The 12418-nt window shown below is 48.9% G+C and overlaps 2 protein-coding genes across 2 annotated transcripts in view; one reads left to right on the plus strand and one right to left on the minus strand.

Annotated features, from left to right (window-relative positions):
• Positions 1-4222, minus strand: part of LOC144805809 (uncharacterized) — a 69226-nt gene extending 65004 nt beyond the window's left edge. Inside the window, exon 1 of the mRNA XM_078672287.1 lies at positions 4119-4222. The gene's annotated coding sequence lies outside the window, so the exon portion shown is untranslated. The remainder of the gene's footprint in view (positions 1-4118) is intronic.
• Positions 4223-7000: 2778 nt separating this feature from the next.
• LOC144805805 (uncharacterized) overlaps positions 7001-12418 on the plus strand; it is a 56963-nt gene continuing 51545 nt past the window's right edge. The window contains exon 1 of the mRNA XM_078672285.1: positions 7001-7066. The gene's annotated coding sequence lies outside the window, so the exon portion shown is untranslated. The remainder of the gene's footprint in view (positions 7067-12418) is intronic.

Below are 12418 nucleotides of genomic sequence, written 5' to 3' on the forward strand. Positions count from 1 at the left end.
GGCCTTCAACTTTAATAATACAGTCACATGAACAATTTTCCCTCCAGTTCACGGACAGCATATTTTTCAGCAGCCCCAAAATATTTTTGCATATTTTTCGGGACACTATCTTCTGCTTAAAGTAAAAACTATTCTTAGAGAACTAAAATTTCTAATTTTAGATAGTTTATAGACATTAGCTGCCCGCTGGTATGTTCATAAATATTTTATTCTGTGATGAAATGGTCTCGAACTATTTTTTCTGTATTAAGAGCCATTTCATGTGTAAATTTTCATATACCAAATAGCAATAATGTATACAAATGCGTGATTACTTTAGCATTTTCCTACAGCTTGAGTGCATACTATACATATGACTGCATTTTTTCCGTATATTTGATAATTTCGAAATGCATTTATGTATTTTGGGGTGGTAAGGTATACACAATACTCTATAGTATGTTTTACTATGCATAGATTAGTAAATATGTCCATAGTTAGCGTGGAGTGGGTGTGATGTATTCCTATAGGTTCTGTATCGATCCCCCTATTCCTGACCCTATTCTGGTTAACAAACTAACAAGTTAACTAGCAGCCATCCCATGAGGCAGAAAACCCCCATGATGCAGGAACCGTTATCCGATAAAGCCACACTACGGCACAGGAACGTGTTATCTGATTAAGTCATAACGCTTGCCATCTAATTAGACAAGCGATATTCCTCCAGCCCCTGATAAGGCATACGGAGTTCTCAAAACAAATCAAACCTATGACAGACCTGGGAAAAACCCTGCGGCCATTGTTTTGATTTCACCGAGAACTTCAGCAAAAGAATGTGCTAACGACCTGGTCGTATGACATCCTTATTGACGTATCTATGTCCATCCTTACGTCAATCTCGGCACCTTAAAGGTATAAATATTACCGATATTGCCCTATGCAAACACACGCGGTGGTGACGAGATCGGAGCAGCCAGACTTGCCGAAGCCCAGAGCAGAGCAGACCCCGCTGGCGCAGCCCCGCCTTCCTGACGCGCTGAGAACGAGCAGCTGCCTATTTCTCCTGCCGAGAAATCCAGCTCCGGCGCTTCCGGGTAGCCCTCGCAGGCAGCCTGGAATATCGAGACCAGAGACGAGAGATACCATCCCTCATTCATCCTAGATTCCAGGTACAGAACTGAATAACCCCTCACAGAGAATTCTTTAGTCAGTCACTTGGCAAAACAAACTTAACTTAAACTGTAACTTTCTATTCCCGCCCACGCATTAGACTTAGGTCAGGTACACGGGGTAGGCGTAGCTAGAAACACCAGTTGAGTACGATTAACCAAATGTATATGTGTATGTAATATATTTTATTCATTTTAAACCTTCATATGGCTTAGAAACCATATCAATGTTTTTACAGTATTATTTTATACTTCTGCTTTTATTGTATGCACTTTACTTAACCATAAGTATTGCAATAATATCGATCCATTTCTCTTGTATGAGAAAAGAGACTGATCAATAAATAACATCTTTTATTGAACACGCCCGTCTCTTCCTTTTCTCTACAAACTGATGAGACTAAGAATGCACGTACTGACTGAGTAAAATAAATTGCCTTTTGTTCACACGACTCTCGAGATACACTCTTGATTAGGGGAGAGCAAAGTTGTCATGTTCTATGGTTGTCAGAAACTAAATCCCTTCTTGTCTATCCAGGGAGGTTCAACTCCTCCTTGCCTATTCGAGAAAGTTTCTAGTGAACTCTGAGCTAGCTGGCAAACCCAAAACTTTAAGTCTAATATCGACAGTAGTAGACCTAGTTAACGTCTGGTCTAGGCCTATACTATTGAAGGTATTATTCCAATGCGCAGAGCCTATTGGGATGATAGGAACTACACTACACTTTTAATTGGTTTTTGTTTACCTTCTCCTCACTCATCTCACTACATACTCTAAATTTTTCTTTTTGCTCTGTCAGACCACCTTGTATAATTTGTTTCACTCATAACAATTGTTGCTTTCTTGTTTATAACCTTGCAAATGTAAAGCGCTCTGATACCCTCGGGTGGAGCTAGCGCTATACAAAACCTTGAAAATAAACCTTTGGGACTTTATAAGTGATTAGCCGGAGCTATTGACTTTGGCAATGTTTTTAAGCTATGTTACCCAAGTAGACAGATATGCCTCAGTAGAAAAGAGAGCGTTTGATGTACCCAGTAGATGGACCGTGAAGTTTGCGAACTTTGTTTAGTGTTGGAGCAAATCCTGCAACGTCCTTTTTTGACGTGTTGAACTACTACTGCTGAAACAAGGTCCATGGCGGCACCAATGGGTGAGGTGTACGGGCGTCAAGAGTCCTTTGACCTCAGTGCCAAAGTTACTGTCGCTATAGGGTGTGCCACTTCGTAGGCCTGCCTGCAAGACTGGAGGTGAACTTCAGTATGGATTGTGGTAACCTTTATGGTTAACCCACACCTGCCACTTCTAGGGTCTACCTGCTGGTGCTAAGACACCAGGGCTTTGAAGGTCGACCTGGGCCTCCTAAGGTCTAGCATGGGAATATGCTCCCTCAGGAGAATGGTCTGGTAATGAAAGCTGAACCTGGTTCCCCAGTTCCAAATTCGGCATCTCTGGCCATAGAGCCAAACTCTCACCCCCATTGAACACCATACTGCCCCACTGAGAAAAACTTGCAGTGCCTTCAGCTACAACCCAATTGTGCCCCGCTATAAACACCTGGATGCGACACATTTCAAATTATGCAACAGACAAGAGTAATATGCTGCCTGAAAGAAAAACAAGTAATAACATCCTAGAAAAGTAAACACTTATAGGGAATGCAAGATTAAGTAACACATGTGAAATATAAACAGGAACAACATGGTTACCTCAACACTTTTACACTCGCTATTTAGAAATCAAAGAGTGTTTTGCTTGAAAAGCAAAAGACATGACTACAGGGTCCGGAAGGGACCCGTTCAATGTCCATTGCTTATATCCTTATAAAACGTAAGAGGTATGATTTAAAAAGACCACATCCCTGAACACAGAGCTGTGTTACACATTTTATAAACAAAAGTAAGGAAAACAGTCGATAGGATTGCATTGAACGTTTTCCACTCCACGCACCAACAGAAAGACGAGAAAACGAAAGTACTGTTTTACTGGCAAACTCCGTGAAGTGGCGCTAATGTGTTTACGTGTGAATAAAACCAATCTGGCCACTTTGCGACCCCTCTATTTTGCTTTACTTTGTTATTTTTCTTATTTTGAACCTTTTTTTCTCTTCATCCCGAGGCTGCACTTTGGAATAGAAAAATTTGAGAACTAGACGACAATTCCAGCAAAAGTGTTTCTTTCTCTTTTGGATCCCTTTCACAGGGGAACAAATGAAGGAAAAGAGATGGTAAGAGCCATGTCATGAAGTCACGCTTTCATTCAGCAAGTGAGGAAGAGCGAGACAGAGACAGAGAGAGGGAAGAAGAGGAAGAAAGGAGGGGGCTTCTGACCGCGGCAAAGCAGGAGAAGTGGACACTCAACTTGTCAGAGTAGAAGGCGTAAGTGACTCTTTCTGGCCAGACACACCCAGGCGCGGCCTGCGCGCGATGGGTGTGTGAGTCTAACCTCCCCTGGTATAAAAAAATCAGCAAGAATGTGAATTTAAATTTCCCTCAAATTTGCAGGTAAAGAAGTGTGGTTCTCACAGTGCAGTATAAAGCAGTGCAGTGATAATGCATCTCTCCTCGTGTAGTAAACATCAGTGCAGTGTACACATTTTCACTGTGCATGCCCCCTGTAGTGCAGTACAAAGCAGCCCATTGTGAACATAGTCCTCATAGTGTAGTAAAAGTAGTAGTGTCCTAAGATTTCTCATAGTGTGGTAAAAAGCAGTACATTGCACAGAGATTTCTCAGTGTGGTAAAAGCAGTGCCCTGTGCCCAGATTACCTCTTTAAGCTGTAAATATCCTTTACAGTGCCATGAAAAGCAATGCACTGTGCACATAATTCTTATAGTTAAGTAATAAACACGTGCAATGTGCACAGATTTCACATAGTATTGTAAACAGCAGTCCAGTGCGCAAAGATGTCTCATACAGTATTGAAAGTCATGCAGTGTGCACAGAATTAAAGATTAAGCTGTAAATACCTCCGTGTGCAGTGAAATGCACAGTAACATGCAGGGTTTCCCAGAGAGCAGTAAAAAGCAGCACAGTATGCACAGATTGTTATATAGTGGCTCTCTCCACCTCCTGGAGGGGGGGGGCAGGTTTGGAGTCTGAGGGGGGGGGGCAGGTTTGGAGTCTGAGGGGGGGGCAGGTTTGGAGTCTGAGGGGGGGGGCAGGTTTGGAGTCTGAGGGGGGGGGCAGGTTTGGAGTCTGAGGGGGGGGGCAGGTTTGGAGTCTGAGGGGGGGGCAGGTTTGGAGTCTGAGTGGGGGGGCAGGTTTGGAGTCTGAGGGGGGGGCAGGTTTGGAGTCTGGGGGTGGGGCAGGTTTGGAGTCTGAGGGGGGGGCAGGTTTGGAGTCTGAGGGGGGGGGGCAGGTTTGGAGTCTGAGGGGGGGGCAGGTTTGGAGTCTGAGGGGGGGGGGCAGGTTTGGAGTCTGAGGGGGGGGGCAGGTTTGGAGTCTGAGGGGGGGGCAGGTTTGGAGTCTGAGGGGGGGGCAGGTTTGGAGTCTGAGTGGGGGGGCAGGTTTGGAGTCTGAGTGGGGGGGCAGGTTTGGAGTCTGAGGGGGGGGCAGGGGCAGATCTGGGGTCCGAGGGGGGCAGGTTTGGAGTCTGAGGGGGGGGGCAGGTTTGGAGTCTGAGGGGGGGGGCAGGTTTGGAGTCTGAGGGGGTGGGGGCAGGTTTGGAGTCTGAGGGGGGGGGGGCAGGTTTGGAGTCTGAGTGGGGGGGCAGGTTTGGAGTCTGAGGGGGGGGGCAGGTTTGGAGTCTGAGGGGGGGGGCAGGTTTGGAGTCTGAGGGGGGGGGGCAGGTTTGGAGTCTGAGGGGGGGGGCAGGTTTGGAGTCTGAGGGGGGGGCAGGTTTGGAGTCTGAGGGGGGGGCAGGTTTGGAGTCTGAGTGGGGGGGCAGGTTTGGAGTCTGAGTGGGGGGGCAGGTTTGGAGTCTGAGGGGGGGGCAGGGGCAGATCTGGGGTCCGAGGGGGGCAGGTTTGGAGTCTGAGGGGGGGGGGCAGGTTTGGAGTCTGAGGGGGGGGGCAGGTTTGGAGTCTGAGGGGGTGGGGGCAGGTTTGGAGTCTGAGGGGGGGGGGCAGGTTTGGAGTCTGAGTGGGGGGGCAGGTTTGGAGTCTGAGTGGGGGGGCAGGTTTGGAGTCTGAGGGGGGGGCAGGTTTGGAGTCTGAGGGGGGGGCAGGTTTGGAGTCTGAGGGGGGGGGCAGGTTTGGAGTCTGAGGGGGGGGGCAGGTTTGGAGTCTGAGTGGGGGGGCAGGTTTGGAGTCTGAGGGGGGGGGCAGGTTTGGAGTCTGGGGGTGGGGCAGGTTTGGAGTCTGAGGGGGGGGCAGGTTTGGAGTCTGAGGGGGGGGGGCAGGTTTGGAGTCTGAGGGGGGGGGCAGGTTTGGAGTCTGAGGGGGGGGGGGCAGGTTTGGAGTCTGAGGGGGGGGGCAGGTTTGGAGTCTGAGGGGGGGGCAGGTTTGGAGTCTGAGGGGGGGGCAGGTTTGGAGTCTGAGTGGGGGGGCAGGTTTGGAGTCTGAGTGGGGGGGCAGGTTTGGAGTCTGAGGGGGGGGCAGGGGCAGATCTGGGGTCCGAGGGGGGCAGGTTTGGAGTCTGAGGGGGGGGGGCAGGTTTGGAGTCTGAGGGGGGGGGCAGGTTTGGAGTCTGAGGGGGGGGGGGCAGGTTTGGAGTCTGAGGGGGGGGGGCAGGTTTGGAGTCTGAGTGGGGGGGCAGGTTTGGAGTCTGAGTGGGGGGGCAGGTTTGGAGTCTGAGGGGGGGGCAGGTTTGGAGTCTGAGGGGGGGGGCAGGTTTGGAGTCTGAGGGGGGGGGCAGGTTTGCAGTCTGAGGGGGTGGGGGCAGGTTTGGAGTCTGAGGGGGGCAGGTTTGGAGTATGAGGGGGTGGGGGCAGGTTTGGAGTCTGAGGGGGGGGCAGGTTTGGAGTCTGAGGGGGGCAGGTTTGGAGTCTGAGGGGGGGGGCAGGTTTGGAGTCTGGGGGGGGGCAGGTTTGGAGTCTGAGGGGGGGCAGGTTTGGAGTCTGGGGGTGGGGCAGGTTTGGAGTCTGAGGGGGTGGGGGCAGATCTGGGGGGGCGGTGAGGGTCTGAAGATGAAGAGAGCTGCACAGACCCCCGGAGAGGGGGTCCTTCCGCCTCTGCAGTCAGCTGAACACTGAAAGAAGCCGGAAGGAATGATGCTCGGGTTCAAGGAAGGGCTCGTTCGACCCAAAGTGGTTGAATTGGTTCCCAGTCCGAGCTGGCGGCCCCTGCGTCTACTCGTATCTGCTCACATACATTGGCGCTGTAGCGCCTCGCAGCCCCCGTGTATCAAAGCTCATTCGGTGACATTGTTTTCCTTGAGGGAAGTCAGGCGAGGCCTCTTTTTATCACGGCTCTCGCGCTCCTGATCTCCCCCGCTGTACAACATAATGACAACGTCTCATATCTGCGCATGCACAGGCCACGCGTCATCTCTGCGCATGTGCGGAGTGAAAACACCACTTCCTATCGTTCTCGTGCTCCCGATCTCCCCCGCCTCCCCAACAACATAATGACGAGTCTCATAACTGCGCATGTGCGGAGTGAAGACACTCTTTTCTACCGCTCTCGTGCTCATCTCCCCGCCCCCTAAACAACATCATACAGCGTCTCATAACTGCGCGTGCATAGGGCCGCGCGTCATCTCTGCGCATGTGCGCAGCAAAGACACTACTTCCAATCGCTCTCGCGCTCCTGACCTCCCCCGCCCCCCAAACAACATCATGGCGGCGTCTCTGAGGCCAAAGAGCTGAGAGGCCCAGACCAGACCCTGCAGCAGCACCGGCGGGGACAGCTGCCACCCTGGAGCCAGGGGGTTAAAACCAGAGCCCTGCTGCAGCCCCGGCGGGGACAGCTGCCACCCTGGAGCCAGGAGGTTAAAATGATCCTGTCCAGAGAGCAGCAGTGGGCATCTGTTGGAGGTATCTTCTTCGTTCTTTGTCTAATGACATCATCACCAGAATTGAGTTATCTTCTGTCTTCATAAGTGGCCCTGCTAGTGCTGTAAAAGAGTAACTGCTGCTGCAGCCATCAAGAATGTGAACACATTTTGGGTCTGAAATGAATCTTGGTGAAAGCTTCTGCCAAAAGCCTCCTTACTTTGCACTGGAGGCAATGGGTTATGACAAGGGCCAGTTACAAGAAGAAGTTATGAAAACAAAAAATGCAAGAAAAAAACAATTGTGCTTTCTTCAATGATTTACAAAGTGTCAAACATAAACCTCTGACATTTTACTCATAAATACCCTGAACGCCTATAAATGTCACACATGGGCAAACTGAAAACCAGCCCACTCTGCCCAAACCATCCAGAAACCAGAGCACCCACCCCTAACTTAAACAACTTACTGAAACTACAGAAAACGAGTTAACTGGCTGCTGAGATCCAGTTTCTCTTTGCAGGGAGAGACACACAGCAGACTAATCACAGGGCTCTCCCTCACGCACTTAAATAACATCCTGTTACTTTCTTAAGTGGCAATTGCTCCCACCAACTGCCATCACCTGTCAACCTGGTGTAGTCAATACCAATTTTGCATAATCTGCATGGTGGGGGTGAGATTATGTCTCGTTAGTGTCCTTACATTTCTGGTGCTTTTAAGCAATTTTAAGATACAATTAGAGCTTTTCGTTGCTCAGTGGATAGTAATTTATAATATTTGTTTGTTAACTTCATCTTCATTGCTTGATTTTGCTCGCGAGAAAGTGTCACTCATAGTCTTTGAAATGTCACTCATTATTAAACAAAAATTATAAAAATGTCACACATCGCAACCTATGAGCTATGCTGCTCAATACACAATGGCACAATCTTACAGTTTCATGTGCTTCGCTATTCTCAGCACATGCGCAGTCATAGCCACTTGTAACACACCGTGTGTCCTGCGCATGTGCAGCTACAGCTCATCAGAGTTGTTGTCCTGGCGGCACCTCCAGAGCCCAAGTCCCTCGGTGTGTCCCCGCCCCTCCGCCAGGCTCCACTGCCCCCATCTCAGGGCCGCTCCTCCCTCACCGCCTCTCGCAGGCCGAACGCACAAAAGAGTTGAGGTATGACATGGCCTCGAGGCAGCGGTCAAGAGCATTAAAGTATGAGAACTGAAAGGAGGCGGGGCCTGTGGATGTGCTGACGGGGCCTGTCAGGGGTGGGGCCTGTGGGTAGGGGCGCGGTCTGTGTATGTGGGGGCGGAGTCTGAGTCAGAGGGCGGGGTCCGTGGATATGAGGGCGGGGTCAAAACAATAAACCTGCCCAGCCTGGGGACATTGAATGGTTATTTCCAGAGTGCGCATGAATGCTCCTCCTCTGCCAGGGGCGGGTCCGGGCAGGAGCACCGCGGCGGCATTCTTACCACCCACCACAGGTTAGGTGGGGAACTGCAAGGGGCTGGGCCTGTGAGTGGGAATGCGCCTCCTCTGCCGGGGGCGGGGCCTGTGGGTGTGGAGCGGGGTCTGTGGGGCATGGTCAGTGAATGTTGGGGCGGGGCCTGTGGGTAGGGGCGGGGCCTGTGGTGTGAATGCTCCTCCTCTGCCAGGGGCAGGTCCGGCCGGGCCGTGCTGCGCTCTCGCTGGCGGCGGCACGGCAGCGACATTCTTACCACCCACCACAGAACTTAGGTTGGGAACTGCAAAGGGGCGGGTTCAGGGGTGTGGTCTGTGGGTGGGGGCGGGTCTGGGGGCGGGGTCTGTTAATGAGTGGGGTCAAAACAATAAACCTGCCCAGACTGGAGGCCCTATGCGACCAGAATTTGGAACTCGCTTCCTCCGTACCTCCGCACTGCCACCTCTTTCCGCATCTTCCGAAAGGATTTTAAAACTCTTCTCAGACACGGCTACTAATAACTCTGACTGTTTCATGTTCCTCACTGGAGAACTAGTTTGTCCTTACACTTAAATTGTGGAATGTGTTTTTTTGGAACCGTAATCGCGCCAACTTTAGTTTACATTGTGTAATTTTTAGCGGATTTATACTCTGTAAATATGTTACCATAATATCTAATCTTATATACTTCGCTCTATTGTAAAGCGCTCTGACACCTCTTGGTAAAGCATGCACTATCGAAAAATGCCTAAATAAATCCAATGCGCTGCGACCAGGCTGTTGGAGACTCTTCGTGGCCTTGGGGCTCCCAGTCACACGTCCTCAGGTCTATAGACTAAAGACTGTCTGCTGCTTGCAACTCAGAACTGTCGATTCCTCAGGCTCCAGCAGGCTGCTTTTGGAGGCTTCAGGCATGATAATGAATGCCGCCGTAGTCGCCGAATCTCAAGTTGCACATTCTTACCTTTCTCCTGGGCCACTGAAACCACGGACTTTACCCATTAACTGACCACATCTATAAATGATGTTTTTGACACAAATGTGTCCACATGAGCATCTTTAATTTGGCTGATCTGGGACGTGCCATGTAATAGCAATTCCCCTATATTATATCCCTAGGCACTTTTAAAATATGCTTTTCACAATAAATACATCCGACCGTATGTTTTTGCATAGCTTTTCTTAATAAATAGATCTGGCATATTGCCTACAATAAAATTGATTTAAATTATTTTAGGGAGCTCGCAGCTAAGCTGAAGCCTTTTGAAAAAATTACATCCTGTTTGCCTCAGCTTCTCACTCTCCTGCGGTTTGCCCAGTACTGCGGCGGGCAGGGCAGCGCTCCAAGTTAGCAGACTGTAGTTACTTTAAGTAGTTATGATAATTTATTAGTAGGCAGCTGAGATTATCCGTGTTGGGGCCTCTCACATCCTGGTTGGTACAGTCGGGTCCCACACAGGCCTCGAAAAATCTTGAAAATGTTAGAAGACTTGTAAGACAAGTGACTCAAATAATCTACTCAACCTAATTATAATGCTCTTGACCCCTAAATTGATTTCAAATGATGTGATCCTGGGCAAGTATTTTAATTTTCGCAGGATAAGACTTGAAACCTTTTTTCAAGAATAAACCTTAGCTAGTTCCAAAGTGAAAAGGTACGGCCTCCTGTTCTAGACTTATTTATCTTTTTGTTTCGGCCAGAGCAAGGTGTTGCGGTCTAGTGGGAATATAAAAGTGTATTTTGTTCTAAAGGATCATGGGGCCTGTGTCATGGAGTGTCCTGTGAGCATGACCAAGGAGCTTGAAGCAGGCTCTTTGACGCATGGACAGCCAGTGGAGTTGTTTTAGGCAGTCCTTTGCTGAGCTGTGTTTGCCTTTGTTGCACACTATTTTTGCTGCAGCATTCTGTACCACCTGTAAACGTTTAAATGGGTAGTCTGGCATGCCCACGAAAAGGGCATTGCCATAGTCGAGCCTGCTGACTAGCAGGGCCTGTGTGACTGTTTTCCTGCTTTCCAGGGGGATCCACAGGAATAACCTTTTTAGGAGTTTCAGGGTGGCAAAGCTTTTCCCACATAGAGTTCCTATGTGGGCCTGCATAGATAGTGTGTCGTCAATAGTCACACCCAGGTTTTTGGCACAGTACTTGGATGTGGGGGCGTCTCCTAAAAAGGAGGGCTACCAGGAGAAGTCCCAGATGTGTTTGGTTTGTCCGAGGAGCAGGATCTCGGTTGTGTCTGCATTTAGATTTTTGGCAGTGGTCTGTCATCCAGTCAGCCATTTCGGTAAGGCAGCTAGTAAGTTTAGTTTTGGTGTCTTCATGCCCCTTTGATTGTAAGTTGTGTATCATCCGCATAGGAGCAAACCCCAAAGACCAATTTTTTCCCAATTTGTGCCAGAGGTGAGACATAGGCATTGAACAGCGTGGGGCTGAGGGATGTTCCCTGCGGGAGACCGCATTTCAGTTGTTTCCGTTAGATGAGAAGGCTCCTAGCTGGACCGTTTGGGTTCTGTTGCTCAGAAAAGAACTGAGCCATTCAAGGGCTTTTTCATTTATCCCTTTTTCCTGTAAGTTGTCGAGCAGAAGATGATGACAGACCATGTCGAACGCTGACGACAGGTCTAACAGGATCAGGGCCACAGCTTTTCCTTGGTCCAGCGAGTTCCTAATATTGTCCATGACGGCCAGCAATGTGGCCTCTGTGCTATTGGTAGCCCTGAAGTCTGTTTGGGAGGGATCCAGTAGGTGGTTGTCTTCCAGGTATTTGGATAGCTGTCTATTAATCAGCTTCTCCAACACTTTGGAGAGATACGGGAGTTGAGATATGGGTCTGTAGTTGACCGGGTTTGTCACATCTGTACCTGCTGTTTTTTTTAGCAGCGGGGTCACAATCGCTTGTTTCCATGTTTCTGGGAAAGTTGCTGCTTCTAGGGAGTTGTTGAAAAGCTGCGTGATAGCTGGGGTCAGGGAGGGTATGATCTGTCTTAAATAAAATGTGGGCAGGGGTCAAGGGGGGATCCAGATTTGATATCGTTCATGGTTCTGGCAACTTCTGCTTCTGAAATTGGGACAAAGCTTTTTAGTCGGGTGTGATTATTCGAGGGGGGGTCTGATTCTCCCCTGCTAGTGGGAGCCACTGGGGTGTTTAGGTCTAATGTTGAGTATATTTTCTCTACTTTATCTGTGAAAAAATTACTGATCATTTCACAGTTTTCTGTTGCAGGGTGCAATGTTTGGGACATGCTGGCAGGTTTGCACAGTTCTTTTACGATTTTATAAATCCCAAAAGCACAAAAACAGCAGACCTAGGTCAAGCACAATGGTTCCGTATGTTCTTAATATCAGATGGTGCAACCACTTCCAACATCCGCTGTTCAGGGATGTGAAAATTACAACAGTATACAAAAAACAAAAAGGAAGGTGCACTCTAATGAAGTCAATGGAACGAAGAATATTTTGTGAATGTCTCTTCTTTATTTAAAATATTAGTTGTCTGTGAGCACGGGCACAGCCAACGCGTTTCGTTCCCTTAGTGCCATGGGAACTTCGTCAGGGCATAAATATGAATTTAGGAGAAGCACGATATCAGAATCTGGAAGCGATCGTCCTTGGATAAAAGATTCTTGAATAAATCCTATAGGTACCGCGTCCTTGTTCCCTGAGGTTTCCAAAATAAGCTGTTGCTTCGTATTTGCCTAAAGGACGGGCAATCGTCAAAAGGACTTATTTTATTTGTAAATTCATAAGGGCTTCTTAAAATCAAGTTGTGAACTATCGTGAAATTCGTAATCAATTTAAGGTAGATAAAAAAAGTAGCTAATAGATCTCTGTATCAAGTAGATCTCGCTTATAGTAAGGCGATAGTATAATAGAAATAACACCAAACAGTATCGAGGAACAATCAGAGTGTTAGAGGTCCAAATACGACCTAATGCGGTCGTGAGCCAGGAATACAGC

Source organism: Lissotriton helveticus (genome assembly GCF_964261635.1).
Source record: "Lissotriton helveticus chromosome 1_1 unlocalized genomic scaffold, aLisHel1.1 SUPER_1_unloc_26, whole genome shotgun sequence".
In the NCBI taxonomy this organism is placed as follows: domain Eukaryota; kingdom Metazoa; phylum Chordata; class Amphibia; order Caudata; family Salamandridae; genus Lissotriton; species Lissotriton helveticus.